The 21,805-nt window shown below is 47.3% G+C and overlaps 1 protein-coding gene across 1 annotated transcript in view; it reads right to left on the reverse strand.

The window, feature by feature from the left end:
* The window catches only part of Gramd1b (GRAM domain containing 1B), a 161,020-nt gene that overhangs the window by 42,013 nt on the left and 97,202 nt on the right, over positions 1-21,805 (reverse strand).

Below are 21,805 nucleotides of genomic sequence, written 5' to 3' on the forward strand. Positions count from 1 at the left end.
ACTCTGGACGCCCTGTCCCTTCATCTTTTTGGATTGCTGCCACTGTCCTTGTGATCCTGTGGTCCCACCAGCAGCACAGCCCTATCTCGTTCTCCATCAGATTCCCAAACCCAGCCCTAAGGTCCCCTTAATGGCAGAGTGCCTGGCTACCATCCTCTCACCAACAAGGAGCACGGGTAACTTTTAAGAATGACTCTGTGATATATTCCAGGGCACTGCCATCAGGGGAGCACTAAATTTGAAACCTGGGCATTGTATCTCAAAGCAGGAGGATAAGGAAAACTGCCAGTGTGCCATGAGAGCCAAGTCCAGCTTGAAGGCCCCCTTAGTCATTTGCTTTCTATGTGACCTTGGCTCTTGAGTCTCATTTTTTCTCATTTGAAGCAACTTTGTACAGGGCCTGCTGCACAACCAGTCCTTAGAAACAGCTGAGCCACCAAAACGGGTATTAAACTCCCTTGGCCTCTTTCCTCAATCTCTCGTTGGGGTCTGTTAAGTGTAAAAGACATGAACGCTGCTGGACTCCTACCCGTGTATGGTAGGGGAAGGGTGTCGGCAACACAGAGTGTGATTCCTAAAAGCACAGAACTCTAGTCTTGTCCTCATACCATCTCTCGTTAATTTTCTGGGCATCGTTTTCAGAATCCACATCGAAGATAAGTACCATTCTGAAGCTATAGCATCACTATGCCCAAGGAACAACTTTCAAGGAATGAGAAAATACTTGAGATCCCTGTATTTCCTTGGCCACAGAGCCTTCTTTCTAAGGTCACAGGTAGGTGGACTCACTGAACTCATGGTGTGACCTGCTAGCATTGAGAGTAGCAGCAGAACTGACGGAGCGCAGGCAGGAGAATGTGGTAGAGGAGAATGGGAACCAATGGGACCTGATGGGACACCCTCTGCAGCTTTTGGTCCCCTGATAATTACCACTAGCACCCTCAGGTCCCTCACGCTTCCCTGCCACTCACAGCATCGGGAAAAGCTGATTCTTGTACTGATCCACAGATGACACGTCTCAATGCTGAGCCTGAAGTTTCATCAACAGTCCTTCTTAGTTCTCCCTAACCCCACTGCAAATATCCATGCGAATCAGTCGCCCTCATAGCATGTGGTCATGTGTCTGAGACAGGAAGGCCACAGGTGTGTGTATGGAACACTCTGCAGAGAATTTACATGCTGCTTGCAAATGCCTCCATCAGTAAACCTGGCCGCCTACACCAGTTCCAAATTCAGAGTCTATGGAGGACTACTGATGATGGTTAGTCTCCCCTTCCTTGTGTTCTTGCTTATCCATTAGCAGTTTCTGAATCTAATGTCTGCACCCACTGAATACCATGGCACAGTAGGTGGGAAGGGCAGACCCACCACTAGGATTTCATAGACGAGATCAAATATCATAAATCACAAACCCCAGCAGGGTCCTTAGTTCCCCTGACATCTCGTTCCTTAAGAGGAATCAATCACTATTTTTAAAAATCAGTCTTCCCCCATGAACACAAAGACACATCTCAGGAACTTAGCACCAACATGCGCTTTTAGGATGCTGGATAGGGTTGAAGCTGGAAGGATGGAAAATGTACTGTTGTCTTTCATGCAAAGAGTTCCCTGTGGTCATAGATGGAACCTGTTTTCTAGATACCTATAACCTGAAGTCTCATCCTGGCAGGATTCCACCCTGGAGCCAGTTCCCTCCAGGAAGGAATGCCCGATTATATCAGGTGGGGCAGCTGTGACCACCTGCGGTAGCTGAGCAATAGAGACAGGTAGCCTACAGGAGGCACACTTGACCCTCTAGGACACAAAGCCTGGCTCCTCCTGGCACCTAATGGGTTTCTCTAACTGCTTCAAGAGATAGGGACTGAAAGACACAGCCTGTTCCCTCCACCCTTTCAGAATGACTTGATGACACCTTGGTGGGTTGGGTGTCAATAATTCAGGGTTCTTCCAGTGGTCAACAGGCTTCACTTACTGGTTCCTCTTTGCCGATTCTAATCCAGGGCTGGGGAGATGATTCCATTGGTAAAGAGCTCACCACAAAGCCATAAGGACCCTAGGTTCCACCTCCAGCACCCACAAACTGGATACAGCAATGTGTTCCTGTAATTCCAGCCCTGGGAAGGCAGAAAGAAGGTCCCTTGGGCTGGCTGGCCAGCAATCTAGTCAAATGAGGACATTCTTGGTTCCGTGAGAGACCTTATCTCAAAGAAGGAAAACATCTGATATTGACCTCTGCACACCATACACGTATACCCGTGCACACAAACAGATACATGCAGACAACCCCCCAAAAAAGTAAGACAAAGAATGTTTAAAATCGTTTTCCAAGAAAAAAATCTCATGAAGTAATTAAAAGGTAACACAGGCCATTAAACACCTACTGCCAGGTGACTATCAGATCATCTAGCCCTATCCCCGCTGGGTACATACTTGCTGGCCAAGTCTTAGCGATCGATGGCTTTAGCTGCTGATGAATTAACTGAACAATTGTCACAAGGGCACAGTCCATGGAAAGTCTTGGGCCAAAGAGAGAAAAGCACAACTTGAGTTGCCCTGACGTTGGCATTCATGGTCCAGAGAAGTGATGGAGAGAGAGAGGGCTGGTCAGGACAAGGTCTTTTCCTGCTCAAGCCAATGAGAAGGACCCTTCTTTACAATGGTTGGAGCCTCCATCTACCCTACTCCCTACTGCCTGGCCTTCCTGCAGCTTGTTGAGCCCAGAGTTTGGAATTCAAACCAGGAACAGACATGACAAACGCTATTTTTCATTTCCATGGAGACCAGAGCCTGCAATGGAACCGGGGCTCCATGCCTGAAATGCCAAAGCAAGCTGACCCACTTTCCCCCTCTTCCGTAAAAACAAAATATGTTTGTTTGGGTCCTTCCAGGGCACAGGAGAAGCCAGGGCTGCTGATATCTTCGTGGATAGTTAAAAAGGAAACAAATTAGGGTCACCACGAGTACCACTGAGCATGCTACAGAAGCAGCTAGAGGCCAGGCCACAGAACACACAGTCACAGGCTACACCCAATCCACACTACTGCCTTGTCCACTTTCTTCAGAGAAAGACTTAAAGCCTCCACAGCAAATACTTAATGACCAACTACCCAGAAAGCATCAAGATGGCTTCCCTACTTCATCTTATATCATTTATTCCTGTGTGTTTTTCCAGCCTCCCTGGGCCATTCTTCTCCTCGAACCCATGTTCACCTCTGCCTGGCGGTCCTTACTTGACCTCTGTGTCCTTCTGAAGTTTCATACATTGGCTCTTTTCCCACCACTGCATCAAAATTAAAGTGTTATGTCTCCTCAGAATCCTCACCCCATCGCTCATTTCAGTTTCCTGGTCATGCTTCTGTGCTTCACTGTTTAGCACCATAATGAATACCGTTGGGGGTGGGGTCCTGTCTCTAGAGACGTTCCCCAATGCCTCCACGGGAACAAGTGCCACACGCTGGGATCACAGGCATGCACTAACTGACTGCAGCGCTATCCATTCAAGTACACTCTTAGACACAAGCACACTCTTAGACATACCTTTGTGAAGTTGGCCAAGTCTGCCTTCTTTATAACTCCGGCTCTCAGTCTTTATTCTGACTTCTTAATCGATAAAAAACTGAAATATGACATCACTTCCAAACTCCTGGCTGGCCTTGTCATTTTGTCTAGACATCAGAGTATCTGGGTTTAACATTCTGAGCTCTTTCTTTGGTGCCCCTGAGAAATCTTTCTGGGAACCTGTGTTCCTTGGCTGTTAAAAGGTTATGAGCTGCCTTACCTGAAGGAGAACCTTAAAAGGAATAAACCTGGACAGGGCATCCCAAATGTAGAGGGGTTCCTGTAATTGCCCATGGAGTGAAAAGGGGTTTAAAGTTTAATGCAAATTCCCAGTGAGGAAACTGGATCTTGTTCTTAAATCCTGCGCCATCCTTGTGGCAGAGGTGCAAGAGAGCATATAGTCACTATACGACTCCCTAACTCCATAGAGCAGAGACAGAAAAACGAAGCAGAAGATATGGAAATCACAGACAGAACCTGCTGGTTACAGTCTCACCCCCTGAGAGCGTTCTCAACAGAGCAAGTACTGAGGGACTGGGGTACAGTTCTGCTGAACTGGCTGTATGGTCTCTAACAGCCTAGTTTAAAAGGGGCCTTGGTAACAGCTCCACTCAGTACAGGAACTCTGCCTTCAGGGTGCTGGGGACCTCTGCCTGCAAGTTTCAATAACCAATTATTCATAGGCCTATGCAGGCAGGTAGGCTGTCTCTTAAAGGGACAATATCAATGATTTTTTTTTCTTTCTCTCCCTCCCTTCCCCACCCCCCTGCATTTTTTTTTAATAAAGCTAATTTCACTTAGTTAGCATCAGCAAGCAAGGACTTTCTAAGCACCTCTAACATTGTAACACCAATTCACTTCCAGGACCCCCTGGGCAAGGGACTAGGTCGTGGTTCTTTGTATCCACACATCAAACAAGACACTGGGCACGGAGTAGGGACTTAATAATACTTTTTAAACTTGGCTCTAGCAGTGTCTGCCAAATCTAAGTATAACTCTACCCAAACCATTTCAGAATCTTCAAGGCTCGGGAGTACGGGACCTTGTAAAATGCGGGTGCTAAGCTATCCCAGGAAGCCCCTTGGAAAAGATTTCCAGTCCACCGGAAGACCGCCAGCTAGTCAAATAAGGAAAGGAGGAGTTCAACTGAATAGAATTTCCAGTTCCTTCTGAGGCTGCTCATCAAGGGCCCCTCCCCCAGCCTCAGCAAAATAAATGTGGCTCAGGGGACAGGTGAGGGGAGGATAGGGCATGCCAATAAAGTGCTTTTCTCCCAGGCCTAAGGATCAGATTTTGATTTTCCCCCAGCGGAGGCAGAGCAAGAAGATCCCTAAAGCTAGATGGCAGGCTAGGCTAACCTAATGGGTGAATTCCAGGCCCGTGAAAGATGGCATCCTTGAGGGTGACACCGGAGGACACATGTTGTCCTCTGGACTCTGCACGCACGCAAACATACATCCGTTCAACCATCCCATCCTGTCCCATCCATCAGTGAAAACATGTTCCCTATCAGATCATGTCTTGACCTGAGGAATACCATCTCTGACTAAGGATTTCCAATCTGGAGGACAAGATCGCCATGCAATTAGCTAACATCGTATAACAGGAACTACTTGGATTTAATCAAAACATCTCTCATCACCATATGTTGGTGATGTCCAGCCAAACGGAAGGACCATGGAACTGTCCATCAGAAAAGTGGCCTTTCTGACTCAGGCCCTTCCCCGTGTATGATGTCATGGCAAACTCCTCGACTCTGAGCTTCAGCTTTAACTGTTGGAGGAAAAATGAGTGTGCATTCTGCTCACCCACACAGAGATGTGAGAGGAGGGTGGGAAGGAACACATTGCAAAGCAGTGGGAGCCTCAGCATCCCTGGGACAGAAGGGCTCAGGTCTAAATTGGGCAAAGCACGCAGAAACAAGGTGCAGGCAATCTGAGTCCACAGTCAGCTTGGCATCACTGCTCTCTCCGCCTCTGATTAGGACCACATCTGCAGGGGAGATTCCCACAGGACTGAGGCAGACGAAAGCCCCACCATGGACAGTTGCACCAGCGGGTGGACAGACAGAGGACAGCATACCGTGGCATTGCTCTCACCCCGTTGGTATAGATATCTATTCATCCTCGACGGAACCCTCAAATTCAAGCCCAGCTCTCATTTATTTTCTGTCAGTGACAAAACCAAATGATGCCAAGGGGAGAGATGGCCCAATGGGTGAGAGAGCAAGAAAGTAAGAGCTGAGCTACACGTGAAAGGCTAAATGGAGATGCACATGTCTGGAACCTCATTATTGGAGGCTGGCCACATGGAACCCTGGAGTTTGCTGGTCAGCTTAAAAGGGCGAACTTCTGGTTTTGTGAAAGAACCTCTCTCTCAAAAAAAAAAAAAATGAGGTGGTAGATGATAGAGGAAGTCTTTCAAAATCGTCCTCTAGTCTCTCATGCCCCACACACACACGCACGCACACACACACGTACACATACATATTTTATTTTATATAAAATTCTAATGTAAAACCATAGACATTTAGAATAATGAGGACTTTTAGAGGGAGAGTTCATCTGCCCAATTTAAAATACATTCAAAGAACAAAACCCCAGGCTTCCTCCCTACTGCCAAGAAGTATTTGTTTGTTTGTTTGTCAATGTTTTGTTTGCTTGAGACAGAGCGCCACTATGTAGCCTTGGCTACGTACTCACTGTACAGACCAGGCCAGCCTCAAACTCATGATAACCCAATTGCCTCTGCTTTCTGAGTGCTAAGAACTTGAAGATGTCCACCACACCCAGTATTTTTAAAAACACAGTACAATTAATACCACTTTCTTTTCTTTACAGCTTTCCCAAACTTGAGGTCAGATCCTAGGATGTAATTTCTTCACGCTTTACTGCCTTCATTAAAGTGCTATTTACTTCCTCAAATCTATCCTCAGGAACTGAAAACCACCATCTCTCTCTCCAACAACATATCATACAAATTTTGCTTATGTGCTGTTTTGCATATGTGGTGCTGGGGACCAAACCCAGGACCCAGCATGTCGGAAGCAGGGCACCTCCTTCCTGTGCTGAATCTCCAAGTGGCAATCTCTGGTTCACATGGCACTCCAACAAGACAAGAGATGAAAGCCATCGTCTGGCAAATCATTTCCCCTTTGAATAACTCAGATAAAGCTCAAACGATTTCCCGTGGCTTCCTCCCAAAGTTCTACCCTAGGAACCATAGTATAATCCTAACTTCTTTTCTAAGTGGTATTTTCACACAGCTCTGATGCCTCTCTACACATGCTGACCCCTTACAGCACATGACCACGAAGCCCTCAGCCAGCCCCTGGCTGAATCTGATTGATCAGAGCCCCAATATACTGGTGAGCCCAGGAGTGGCTATAACAGTGCAGAAGTGGTCCAACAGACTCAGAATAGAGAGCAATGATCACCCCCCATGTACTTTAGAAATCAGAGCGCAAACCTATTTTTAGAGCCATCTTCTGAACCAGGGAAATCTAGAATTAGTCATTTTCTCTTTTGGGCCTCCGGGCTCTTGCTTTTTCCTCATCCTTGATGAGGGTAGGGGTGTCTACACGTGTCACATACTGATGTGCGTCCCTACAAGGAGCACACCCACTCACCACTTCCCCTCACTGGGCCGGTCCTGAGTTCCGGTGTGAAGATGACGTCACCCAGTTCTCACTCTCAACCGCTGATAGGGCTATATCTCTAAGCTAGATGCAAAACCATGGACCTTAAATTCTTACATGGATGAGTTCAGAGATTATATACTTTTAAATAGTTTTTTTTTTAACAAACAATTCAAAAAGACTTTGCAGCATGTTAAGCTTTCAGGGGTCCAGAGAAATGTTTTATTGTGAACACACCCATGTTCCTTTACTCAGAAGGACTCTCACTGTCTAAGAAAGACTCGGCTACCTCTGATAGCGACCATGGGGCCCGCAAAGCCTAAATATTTACAGAAGGAGTTTACCAGCCTGCTCTGACACTGCACAACTTGTAAAGATCTTTTCTATGGGTCTGTTTTGCCTGTGTCCCCAGGCAAGGAACCTGTGCTCAACAGGAATACAAGCCAACATCGAGAAGAGCTGCTACCTGCTTGCTCTCTGTGGCAGCAGAAGTGTTTCAGGCCAGAAGGGTAGGGAAGAGGGGAAGACGACAAAAGTTCCTACCCTTCGCTCTGTCCTCACTTGGTATCAAGTTTCCAGTCGCTCAGTGTCTACCACATTAACCACACCAGCAGCAGATTCTCGGCTCATCGCCCACTGACAAGGTCTTCGGGTGTTACTTTCTATGCATGGCCTTGGCTCTGTCACTCTCCTGCCCCAGGCAGCTCCACAAAACATCGCTTTCTCTGTCTCTAGGCCAGCTTTTCTCCTGTGGATCCCAGACTTCACTAAGCTGGGGACTGCTACCCACCATTCAAAATCAGCAGTCAGGAGATGCAGGACAGGCAAGGCTCAGAAAAGTCTGCTAGCAAAGGAACAGAGGAACAGAGATTCCTTCCCCCAGACCCTGCTGAACTCATGGCTGAGGCCAGAGGGAGATGACTGAGTCCCTCACCCCCCTATACACCCTCACTTCTCTAAAGCAAGCCAATAACAAACAATGCGGGGAGGTGAAGAATGAAGATGCAGACACTCCATGTCTGTTTCCTCAAAACATATGGCAAATCTCTGAACCAAGTACCAACTAAGTCACAGAAGCAGCAAACTCCTTTACTCCCCAGCCACAAGCTGCCTGCTTCTCTGGCGTCCTTTCCTTCTGTTGACCAGATCCTTATGGTGCTTGGTCCTCTCCCTTTGGAATAAGCATCATCTGTCCCTATCTCCCTGGTCACCCCTCTTTGTCACCTCCTACCCACAGGAAGTCAGTGGGTGGGAACCAGGAGCACATGGTCTGGCCAGCCTCCCCCAGCAGCTCCTGGCTACCTCCATGACGCACCATTAATTCCATCTCCTGACCACCTAGCTCACGTCACAGTGCTGTTCTTAAGTCTCGCTGGCAAAGGGGACCCCATCAATTCCAGTTTACCCCAGAGCTGCCTCTCAGTACTGAACCACCCAGGTCAGCCCAGGTAGTGCTCCTGGTGAGAGAGAGATGGGGAGGATGGAAGAGAGGAGGCAAGGCTGGGAGGCGAAGGAATGTGGCATCCCTGCAGCATGATGTCACACTGGCTGCTTTCTCCATCCCAAACAGAGAACAGAAGCAAACAACATGGACTCCAGATTTACTCTGCCTCAGAAGGTCTGGGCTCTTGGCAGCCCTGAGCAGACAGCGCCTCACTTGGAGAAAGCATCCAGACAGGCAGGTCCATGCTCCAGAGCCCCCAGAGCCCCCAGAGCCCCCACCCTACTCCAGGACATAACCGCCCACTTCCCAAAATTCCCACAAGGAAACAAAGATAGACTGACAGACACACACGAGCGTCAGCACGAGGTGGCACTAACCTGGAAGCCATTAGGAACGCAGCAGAGAGCAGTGCAGAAAACCCATTCATTCATGCATTGGGCAGTAGGGGTGGGGGCAGGGAGCAGGGGCCCTGAGGAGGTTGGAGGGCACTCACCTCCATGCCCGTCCAAAAGCCCTGTGTCTACTGGGGAGGGGACAGGGGACACAGCTTACATAGGCTGGGGACGTTCCCCTGCTCTGCTGTTTCCTACTGCTCTGGAATTTTAAGCATGGCCCCCTTTTTATTTTCTACCCCCCCCACCTCCCTCAGTGGCTGTTATTTGGCGTGGCCATGCAGCGATACAAAAGTCCCTTTGCGTTTTCTCTCTCTCTTTCTCTCTCTCTCTCTTTTCTTCCCTCCCTCCCTCTCTGACTCCCTCACAGACAGCTGTTCTAAGCTCGGGCACGCAGGCGCACAGGCAGCAGACACACACCCTCTCAAGCAGGAACACACACACACACACACACACACACACACACACACGCCGCCTGCCGGTTTACATAATGCAACTCTTTGGTGCAGTCAGCTTGCCAGCTCTCAATTATTCATGCCAGCTTGGAGGGCAGAGCTACTGGGGCTGCAGGCGTTATTTCCTCTTCATCCCCAAATCTGACTAAACCCGAGATGATGCACCCGGGAGCCTCTGTTTCCCTTCGCTGTCACCGATTAGCTCCCAGGTGTTGTCTATTAGGTCAACTTGTATCAAGGAGGTGACGCCAAAGAAAAACACAGGTGCCGAGCTCCAAATAGAGGTTTGCGTCGTTCACAGGATGACAGCTGCTCTCCCTGCCTGAGACCTGGGAACAGGGAGACCAGAATCTGCACAAGAAAATGGCCGAGGACCTGTTCAGGACAGGACCTCCCAGACGTGTGAGGTAAGAGAAAGCCATGCTAGCCTCTTGAGCGGGTGAGGCTCTCACACAAGAGTAAAACCCACACTAAGCACTTGCCCTCATGACAAAGTGGGGTCGTCTGAGTTTTCATATCCTAAGCTGCGCCTCTCTAAACTACAGTCTCTTCATCCATTCACTGAGACGCAGCCCTCACACGCACCCCAGGAGGACGTCTGCCCGCCATCCTACTCAGTCACTGTGCTAGCAAATGCCTTTCAAACCACTCATCGCTGGCAAAGCGCACGTTCACATGAAGTCATTCGGTTCCCCAGACAGCCGTATGAATAGGCTTTGCAGCCCACCTAACAGATGAAGACACTGAGTCGTAGAAAAGGTGAAGGCAAGAAGGAGCCTGCTGTCTCCTATGGCCTTCACGGGCTCGTGGGTGTGAAAGCTTGATTTCCAGCTCTGGAAGAGCAGAGAACCTTCTAGGGAAGGGGCCTCACTGTCAGACATAGGTCCACAGGGTTGAAAGTTAGAGGCTGGCTCCACATCTGGCTTGAGGTCTTTGCTTCCTGGTTCACCAAATGTGACCAGGCCGTCATGTGCTCCCACTGCCGTGGAACTGCCCACCATGCTCTCCCTGCCACAAAGAACTGCATCACCTCAAACTGTGGGCCAGAGCAAGCCCGGCCACACTTAAGTTGCTTCATGCTCCAGTTTCTGTCACAGTACAAGACAAGTAAGCAATGCAGAGACTGAATCCAGGTCACCTGACTCAGACCTCATATCTTGGTGAAGGTTTCTATTGCTGTGAAGAGACACCATGACCACAGCAACGCTCTAAAGGAGAACATTTAATTAGGGTGGCGACTTACAGTTCAGAGGTTCAGTCCATTAGCATCATGGTAGGAAGCACAGTGGCATGCAGGCAGACATGGTGCTGGCTACATCTTGATCAGAAAGCAACAGGAAGTGGACTGTGACAATGAGTGAAACTTAAGCAAAAGAGACTTCAAAGCCCGCCCCCACAGGGACATACTTCCTTCAACAAGGCCACACCCAGTTCAACAAGGCCACACCTTTCAAATAGTGCCAACCCACTGAACTTATAGGGGCTAATTGCATTCAAACTACCACACCTATGACCATCAGCTACCTGGGTTAGTGTTCCATTGCTGCAAATACCTGAGGTGACCACCTTCAGAAGGGAGAGGGTTTCTTTGGCTCTGTTGAAGGAGATTTAATTCATGGTCACTGGTGTTATCAAGGCAAAGTGTGAGGAGGAAGAAACCTGCTTATCTCATGGGCGGAAGGAAGCAAAGACAGAGAGAGTGACTGAGGTCCTGAAATCGCCTTCAGGAAGGCCTCACCTCCCTAAGGCTCTCCACCTCCCCCAAAGCACCACAGGTTGAACATTCCTTCACTGTGTGGGCTTTGGGGGGACATTTCAAATGCAAGCTACAGCAGCACTGCCCAAAACCCTAGGCGTGCTTGTAATACTTGGAGAATGATGAAAACTACATCCCAAACTTGAATCCCTTGAGGTTCTGACTCAGAGACCCCATGAGAATACTGTGTGGGTCTTCCTAATGTTCATGCTTTGTCCCTTAGACAAAGTGGGCTGACAGTTATATTCTTACTATCTGGATCTTCCTATGACAGGGCACTTGTCCATGCGTCTCAGTGCCCAGCAGACATGCCGAAGGTAGATAATCACTATGACCCACTGGGGCCACTGTGTCCTGCTCGTTAAATTCATGCTGAGCACTAATACTTCTTGAGCATCTCCCACTGTGTCCCTGAAACATAGAACTCATAAGTCAAATGCAAACCCTGGGTCCTTTCTGCTGGTTTTACCTCCCAGGAAGGTTCTAGGCTATTTCCTTCTTTTATCTCCAGTTCATAAGTGTACTGTGGATGATTAGTCAATACTTTCACAGAATAAAACTCCATCGGGATAGTAAGCAAGATGTTGGTGGGTCAGATAACCACGCCCTTGTTCTGCCTTCCCCAGTTCCTTACTACATGACTCTGAACACACTGTGCTGACTTTTCAGGGACTCTGCCATCTCTATCATAAATACACAGATTCCTCTTTCACTTCTATGGCTCCAACTCATAGCATGTTTACGGTTTATACTGAAAACACTAGTTAAAAGGTCAGGGATAAGGCAAGTGTAATCTCAAAGCAGGTTTTGCTGAGTCACACCTTTACATCTTATATGAAGCCAATTACGTGAAACTTCAGACTCTTGGTCCTTAATACAGTCACTAAAAAACAATACATCACCAACATGTTCTTTGACTGCTCTGCCCAAGAAGGAAACAGCATAGACATCATTCAGAAACTTATATAAAGCCATCCAAAGACTCTGCTCTACTGTGTTACGGAATGTAAGCTTTCCTTTCTTTACAGGAGCTCCTCATTTGGGGTAAGTGTAATGCAATATGCTAAGCAAATGATTTCATGCAATCCTACCAGCAACAAAGATAGGTGCTCATAATCCCCATTTTTTTTTTCAGATGAACCTAAAAGGTGGGGTCCCGTGGCTTTGCTGTACTTATGACACCCGAACAGCAGAGCATCTATCTGAGTGTACCCAACCTGCCTCCCCTGGCTCACCCTTTCTCATCACACTCCAGGAAGAGAGGCAGCTGCTGACCTCTCCCAAGACCCAGGTTGCTTACTAAGGGCATCTGTCAATCACGCTGAGTCACCACCTGGCTGTAGAGAGACTTCCACAGGCGTGATGGTCTCCACACATCAACAGCTAAGCTATCGCTACCTAAGTGCCCAAATTGCTCTTCTGTAAATTAATTTAGGAAACTGTGGTAAAGTTGATAGCCTTTCCTGAACTAAATCGTCACAGAGAAGGGGCAAACAACAGCTTCAAGTTCCCAATGAAAATGAGGTTTCACAGGGTCCTATGGTGTCCTGAAAGCGCATTCTAGACTGCACTCTAGAGAAAGAAAAAAAAAAAGGTGTGTCTGCAAATCCTCTTGACCCAAATTAACAGTCTCACCAAACTCAGCAACGCTCAACTGTTTTACGCAAAGAAGGTTGCTGTCCACACAGAATACTGCTCACCTCAATGCTTAATTGTTGTTGACACGAATGAGAGGCTGTGATCACAGGATGAGTCTTATTATATCTATGAATCTTATTTGCATCACAATGAAGACTTGCCAGAAGGATCACTCAGGCATTTTAATTGGACCCGATTTTGTGGGATGAGGCAGAGCAAAATCGAACCTGATCATCTTATCTCATCACCCCAATCACAAGGACACCTGTAAAATGCAGATGGCATCTAAGAGGGTTCTGAAGTCCGTAGGGTAGGCCAAAGGTGGAAGAAGAAAGACCTGATGTTTACGAAGAATCTTTCAAATGCTAGAGACAAGGACACGAATTTGACAAAATTTGGTATAAATTATAAAAGTTTTATTTCAGATTGGGCAGACAGTTGAGTAGCAGAAGTCTGGCTTCACCCCCAAATCAGTTTTCTCACCATCCTTTGCTGCTTCCATAAATACCTGCTCAAGTAAAAGGCACGTGATGATGGAATTTGATGTAGGATTCCACAGCACAAAACACCTTGGAAGATTTGTCTCATCGTTCCTACTCTGGCCAGTTATCAGATGTCTGCCCCTTGGCTCTAAATTCACCCTTCCTTGCTCTGCATTATGATGGTGGAACTGCTCCCCTAAGCAGTTCTCCTTTGAAAGCAGACATAGCATTAGGCCTTGCCAGTAGAGGGCGCTGAAGCGATGCTATAATTAGAACGTCCCTGTCAGGAAGCTAATGGGCAGTCTCCTAATTAAACTCCTTGCAGCATCTCAAGAACCGGCTACATACATTGAGGCTGAACCACATACACCTGCTTGGAGGAACTCGAAATCTAAGCCTTGGGCAAGGGCCCTCTCACAAGGCTATTCAGATAGTGTTCTTCTAACTGGAGGGGGCAGGTGTTCCCACTCTATCTGTGACTTTCAGTCCTGTGACTTAGTTTTCTCTGTGCCTTTAAAAAATACTTATCAATGATTCTTAACACTAACTGCTCCACTGTTGAAAGTATTGGCATGGTTTCTGTCTGCTGACTGGCCCTCATGGATCTTAAGTTCGTTCTTTTGTGACGCAAAGGCATTGGCTGTTCTGGCATCTGGTACTCTCTTCAGAATATTCCAGGTTTTATAACTACTAATGCAGGAAACAAATTTCCATTAAGTCTCCACTCTGCCTTCCATGAGCTCAGCACAGACTCTATTCCCCGAGAGCTGAACTGGAAGTTTCCAAACGAGTACACTCACCGACTCTGACCTAGCTGTAGCCAGAGCCTCTTGTTGATACTGCATCCTTCACATGAGTGTGTCGACATAACAAAAACATGAAGGAAGAAACGTCTCAAAGGATGAAGGGGGTCCATGTGGTTTTATCACAGTGCTTGCTCTACTACACATCAGTACCACCACTAAATCAGGTGCCCATCTGCAGAAAAAACTTCATCATTGTCATAGAGATAGGGAGGTATAGAAGCTCTCCCTAGGACCAGGGATACCAAAGTAGTTACTGAGGAGTGAATCCCTGCCTAATTCTAGCCCACTGGGGACAGAGATTGCATGGTAGGGGCTTTCACGTACATATCAGTTAAATCCTGATTCACCATGAGTACAAACGTTCACCACAATATTTTTAGAGCCTTAGTCAAACAAAAATTAATGGTGCCTGTACAATTGCTTTATATTTTCTAGATATTCATAAGCATTAATTCTATGTTTTCAGCCAGGATCAATGTCAAATCCACTGACTGTGTAAACCTGTACTTTCCATTCACGCCATTAGAACCAGCTGGGAGTGTGGAGCCAGTCCACCATCTGGGTTTTCTCCTCCCACTCCAGCGAAGTCAGAACGCTGGGGGAGAAGAAACAGACGTCAGTTTTCCCCAAGGTCAACAAAGGGACCATAATGTGACGCAATTCAGGTTTCACCAGTCCCAACCTAATCTGCTAATGTTGCATAAAATTTCTTCAAATCTCTATTTTGAAGTAAAAAATTAAAAATCTATGACATTTTCCTACCTTTTAAATGATTTTCCACAGAATAAGAGCTAACACGAGAAGGTGATGGGTCAGCCCTTGTCTGGGAACTTAATAAAAGGCACACCGGGTTATACTCCATTTAATCTTATTATTTCAATTTTGCAGCTGAGAAAATTGAGTCAACAAGGTCCGGAGTGCTTCTGTGTGTTTATTAAGTACACTGAGATGTCACCATCAAGGTCTAAAGATTTAAATTTAAAACGGTCAAATCCTAGTGTTACCGTTCTCTGACCTTCAGGTTTTATTTCAATCCAATTTTCTTTGGTCCTTTGGGTTTTAAATTTGCCTGTGGCTAAGTTTAGTGAGGTTCAGAAATGCTCTGCAAATGATTGGGAAGATACTTTTGTCCTGTGTCGAAAGTGGTCCTTCAGTGATATCAAGTGACAGGCACTAAAGTGCTCTAACCCCGAGAGGAAGCACAGGGTCCCACCTGTGTGCCTATCACTATGCCTGGTGTAAGGACCAGAAAAGGCTCTAGGCCATACCTAGAGATAAAAAAGGAAAATGAGACTGGAGAACACCCAGCTAAGATGAAAGATCTTGTCATGATTCTGTGGGAAGCTCAAGAAGGCATGCGTCTTTGTGGAGCCCAGGAGCTGCAGCGCACTTAGAATTGATAGCAGACACACGGAGTAGGGAAGGTGGTAGGTGGCGTTGGGAGCTCAAGGGCAGGGTACCGTTCCGTGTAACAAGGAGCATCCTAAAGCAGGTTGTTTCTCATACAGGGAAGCTATGAGCTGAGACCTCGCCAGTAGGGTGGTCACAAACAGGGAAGAAGGAAGAACTTAGAAGAAGGAAAGGGTCAAATCTAAAGGCTTTTGGTCCCACTTTGCAAGGTCTAAAGTCCCAATTCCTTGCAATAGGCAGGTGACCACGTTGTGACTCCCACTGCTCTGCTCACTTCAGGATATTAGGCAATACTAAGCCCATCTCCAAATCACCTCTTTGTGGAGGTAACTGACCTCTTCTTAATACCAGATTAAGGTCTTAACCAGGGACGGCTGCTCACGGGGTGTCCCAGTTAAGATGCTGACACGTGCCCAAGAACAGACCTTGAGTCCTTCCTGCACAGGCCCAAGGCTTAAGCAACAGGTCCATTCCTTCCATCTTCCTCTACCCCAATCCCACTTCTGCTTTGGATGAGAGAACTCCTACCGGCTTCAGTAGCTGTTCGTCTTCTCAGTCACTCTCCCTAAAGGTGGCACCTAGGATGCTCAGCTTAGTGTGCCAAGGTAGGCTTCCCAGTATTCACTTGACTCTACTGAGGATGACCTAGGCTAAGTGTCACAACCCAGCATTCACTTTGTAAGACAACTTCTACCACCCTTGTAGAATGTGAATATGTGAGTGCCGTGTCCTGCCCTTACTCCGGGCCTCAGTTTCTCTATTATAAGAAAGGACTAATGTGACTAGAAGAGCTGACTCACCCCACCCGGGTCACTTTTCCTCTAAAGTTCCATATTCAAGCTTTACATTTTACCTTGTCAAGTAAGAATAAGCACTTAAAATGTGAGCTGTGTGGCCGTGGAACGGGAGACCGAAGGCAGCCGCACTGACCACAGCTGACTTGACAGCAACCCAACCAGTGCTGCTGAGCCCGGCTCCCGATTCCTCTCCTCTGAACACATGGGAATGCCACAAGAGTTTAGGCAGTCAAACCCTGCAGGAGGAGGGAGCAGTGGAGGCTCCTGGTTCAAAAGTAAGCTTCGAGTCCTCATTTTGGTCCAAATGACGTCCACAAAGCCACCTAATATCACATGTGGCTGGATAGTGCCCAACAGACACCTAAGGAGGCCACAGAACAGCAATGAGCACTGGACCTCCTAATTCCTGTATTGAAAACTACTAACACGCTCTACCTGCTCCTATCCTGTAGATGTTTCTGCTCTAGACCAAGACTTGGCGTTCTCCCTGCATCATCAGGGGTCAGAAACACATCCACAAATCTCTCTCACAGAAAAGCCTTTTGATCTCCCAATACAATTCCTACCCAAAGCAGTTATTCTCTGCAAAGCTTCCTCCAAAGAGGAGTCAATAGAAGTAGGAAAGAAATAACAATAACGCTGTCTGGTCTGTTAATCTCCAAAGAACTGAACATTCTTAACAAACGGTAGCAGCAGGGACAACATCCCTCTCCAAAGCAGGTGGACACACTGTCTATCAATGATGCTCTATCCATCACAGAGGGTCTCAGAGCAGTCAGTGGTAGCTAAACCCCCACCAAGAACAGAAATGGCCCTGTGCAGCTTCCTGGAAGTCTTATAAAATATGTTCAAGTGGGAGGGAAGGGAGGCCAAGCAAACCCCGCCCACTACTGGGTCTCTGCATGCTGACATTTGTAATCAGGATGGAAAATATCCACGAGGCATGCTCCGGAGGGCTGACTTGTTTTCTTCTGAACAGTTCTGCATTTGACTCACCAAACCCGATATCAAGCTCTATAAGGCGCAGTTTAAGTACGCCTCGTGCAAAATGTGTGAAGGCTGTTGCAGTGCCTCTGAGCACTGTGCCTCACACACGAGGCCCTGGGTAAAATCACCAGTCCTAACAAAAAAGAAAAACAAAACCAAAAACTCTTGGAGGGGCAGAAGCGCTTTTCACTTCAGGGTTTTGTCATTTTCAAATGATTTTGTGAGCAGGTATTTTGGCGGTAGGACCCAAGTCTAAATACACAGTTCTTTTTTGTTTCCTTTAAATGAGTGCACATAACCTACAGTTAACCTGATGTGATGTTTCCAGTACACCTGTTTCTGGCTGTACTCCACCACAGAAGTCAGACAAGCTATTTTTCACCGGTGTTGTCATGCCAACGCCCAACGTTTGAAACCAGGATTTCAGATTATGGATCCTCCGTCCACACTCCTAACTACACAAAAAGCATTAGATCTCTCATCTAACCAACAACTTCTCCTAGTCCTGAGGATTTCCCAGAACACCTTGGTGGGAGAAAACACAAAGCAAAACCAAACAAGTCTAGGCTAAGTCTGTGTCTCCAAACTCCTCCCCTGGCTTGCATGTCCGTAAGTGTCGGCACAGATGTAACTACTGAGTAACTGATGTAAAATAAAATTATAGAGAACAAGATAAAAAAGAAGCCTTGAGCTAGGTGCCAAGTGTGGGGGGAAATCTGACAGGCTCGTGTTCGGAAAAGTAATGGTTGAGCAAAACCAAGAAGCTGTAACAGAAATAGCTACAATGGCTGCACGCTGAGAGAAAGCGCCATTCCGGATCTGCATAGGCCCTGTAGAGTGAGGCCTCATAGAAAGCCTTGGTTACAAGCTACTTCCTCCTCAGGACACCCCTACTTTCCCGCTTCTCTGGGGCTTGGAAAGCTGTGCAGAGGGTTAAATTTAACTCTGGGGACTGAGCTGGGTGTGGACAGTAATTATAATACCTTGTATTTATGTCTAGCTATTTCTGGCCTGCAGCTTGTTTTCCCTTCCTTCCATCCCCTCTGAAGAGGTCACAGAGCGTTATAGATGTGGTTTTCAAGGCTTTCCTGTGACACCCTTCCGAGTGTTGCTGACATTGCCTAGAGGTGGCCATCCAGGAGGGATTTCTCTCAACTAGAAGTCTGGGAGGCCAAATGGTAGGCCCACACTCCCCAGAACAAGCCACACTGACTGAAAGGAGACTGACTGACCCAGCATGAGAATTATCAAAGCAAGGAAAGCTTCCCCATCTGCAGCCTGGTTAGCCACAGGAAGGCTGTACAAATGGTGACCTCAAGATGCAAGCAATGCTCTCTACCCCAGTGCCAACCCTGAAGAACGTCATAAATATCAATCTCATCCCCCTTTGACAATTGAAAACACAGAGGCAGAGACTGAGGAACAGTGGAGTCAGCTGTCAAATCCCTGTGGACTGGTTCCAGGGTACCCATTCACAACCAGTTACCTGGCTCAGATTTAGGGGCCTGATCCCTTGGGTCTCCACGTGATTCCAATATTTAGCCAGATCAGTTATTGGCAAGCTTTGGTTTGCCTAGTGATACTCAGATTCTGGGGGCCCAGAAGTTTCAGAACTGAAGCCCGGCACCTGTAGTAATTTAACAAGCGTCTCAGGTGTTCCGCACAGGTGGTACTGGTGAGACACCTGGAGAAAAGCCACTTGTGTCCTTCCCCTACCCCACTACCTGGGGCAAGGAAACAGCACATTGGGGACAAGCAGGAGTCTATAGAGACTTGTATTTCCCTCACAGGAACAACCACCCTGGGGGAGGGAAGCTGAGGGCCCACTGCAGGCTGTGCTGAAGACAAGGCTTTCTTTGGAAGAGGCGGGGCAGAGCTGGGGAGAGAGTGTGACCCAAGACAGCTCACCGTCCTTCCACACTTGACATGCTGCACAGCAGAGGGGGAACACGCGGATGAAAATGGGAAAAGAAAGAGACTAGGCAGCCTGGGTCCTTCTCTCAGCACCAGAACAATGGCCTCTTCAGATCCCTGGCATCTGAACTGGCCATCAGCCACCAGGAAAGAAAAAGAGTCTGCTGTCCCTTTAAGAACGCCCTCTCTCCACAAAGGTCAGAGATGCCTGCTCAGGCGGCCCAGAGGCTGCCTCTCAGGCCACTCTGGGCCCTTTCTGCTCCCCCTCCCTGCTGATTGGGGGCAATAGTTATCTTCTCAAGGCAAAGACCACCTGGGTGGCAGTTTCCACTGAGGCCTGGGACACGGACAGAGCAGGAGCACAAGAACTCACGTGCTTCTCAAAACCCTCCCTCCAAGAAGAGTAATAGAGACTGGGGCTGGGAGGAGAGGGTAGTGGCCCGAGAAAGAGCATCAATGCTCCAAGAGAAACAGAATTACCATCAGAAGAGCAAAGGGTGGCTGACAATGGATCCAGAAATCACAGAGGGGAGGGAGGGAGGGAGAGTGGAAAAGAGGCCATTGGGAGGGAAGAGGGGCTGGAGGACTCTGCAGGACTCGCATAGGAGTCTCGAGGACAAGGGTATTTATCCCATATAGATGTTCAAGTCCCACCACTTTATACGACCTTAGACGCCTTTCTTGATTCCCCGTAACCTCGGGTTCTCTATCATTAATACTGGGACCCAGAGAACAATTAGAAAATATCAGAAACTACTGTTATTCTGGCCCTAATATTGCTAGGGCACTTCAGATGGTCAGGGTGTGTCTTCAGGAGGCCCATTCCCATATCATCAGTCCTCAAATAAGTCCCAAAAGAAAAGGGGACCTTCGTTAAGAAATCTGCATGGCCCAATACAGATCATGATTCTCACATTAAAACAGCTAGCTCATAATCAGCTATCCATTGCCTATACATGGCCGGGTATTACAAGTATTTTCTGTAAAAGGATAGATAAATATTTTTGGCTTTGGAGAGTATACAAACTCTGTCATAATTATTCAGCTCCATTGTTATGGAGGGGTGCATAGGAAACATCTAATTGAAAAATGTGTTCATGTCATGGTATAAATTTAGTAAACAAACATCTAGTTAAAGATGTCTGAGTCCAGAAAGAAACGATGAGCTGGCCTCCAACTCTCAAAGATTCCCCTGCCTCTGCCTCCTGAGTGCTGGGAATAAAGGTGTGGGCCACCACCACTACCCAGCAGGACTTTAATTGCAAACAGATACGCTGATGGTCAAGACAAGTTACTGACAATACCAACCAACTGCAAAGACTTCTTTCAGTTTGAGCTTGTCTTACTGTATTGAACTTCTGGTCTTGAATCCTCCTGCCTCAGTCAGGATGACAAGTAACAAGTGGGCACCACTATACCAGGGCTTCAGTGATTTCTCTGTGCTAGTTTCTTCAGCATTTATGTTCAGCATTTGTGCATGCTCTCTCTGCTGCAACATACCTCCCATCCATCCTTCATCCATCCATCCATCCATCTATCTGTTCATCCATCCATCCATCCATCTATCCATCTCATTCTCTACCTCAAAGGTCTCGTTATTGCCCTTTGTGACATTGGGAGTTCTCAGAAAGCAGAGACTCCCCCTTCAGCTGACTTAAGGGTTAAAAGATCACCTCTCATGATGTCTACCTCAACATTCTACATAGAACAGTATCCATCACCTACCTAGATGCCCACATCCCAACAGACTGGACCCAGCCAGTCCATTCTTCTGTAGAGAATCCATGTATGTTGTTAATCTGTTGAGTCGTTCTAGTAAGGATACCTACCGTGCTCAAGTTAAATCTTAGAAAACAACCATTTCACCTCCACCACGAGTAGAACTGGAAGGCTGGCAGAGAGGCACCAAAAAATGGAACCCTTTCTTTTGCCTCTCTCACAGTTATTATTTCTAGCTCCCAGGAGTTTTCCCACCCAGGAACTTACACACTGAAAATGACTTTCTTGACTATACAAACAATGTTTATATCAAAAACAAACAAGATAGAAAAGAAAGTGAAAAAATTCAATTTTCAAAATTTTACAAACTTGCTTGTTCACATTGTTCTTTCCACACAGAGAGGCCACACGCCATGAATCCATCCGACCTTTCATAGCCCAGCTCTGCTTCAAAGATCTGCTTCCAGTTCTTCTTGCCTAAGGAGAATTCCCTGAAAAAAAAAAATTTCTCTGCCCAATTTCCAACTCTCTAGCATCCTTTGGAATTCTCCAGTAGAGTTCACTCCTGCTAAAGTCTCTTCTACATGGTCTAAAAACTCCTAATGGCTGGGACCTAGCCCTCAGCCTGCTGCCTTCTCAGAAGCCATGACTGCATGTTCATTTCCCAATTCCCCTGGGATTCTAAGAGAGGTGAGCACCCTCCATAGGCTTTTACATGAGTGAAAGACTGCTTCAGTGGCACAACTGATGCCATCTCCCAGTATCTGACCTCCCGGCACCATTTCTGCTACCACTCATCAGCTTATCCAT

The sequence above is a fragment of the Myodes glareolus genome, chromosome 4, assembly GCF_982192425.1.
Source record: "Myodes glareolus chromosome 4, mMyoGla1.1, whole genome shotgun sequence".
Lineage (NCBI taxonomy): Eukaryota > Metazoa > Chordata > Mammalia > Rodentia > Cricetidae > Myodes > Myodes glareolus.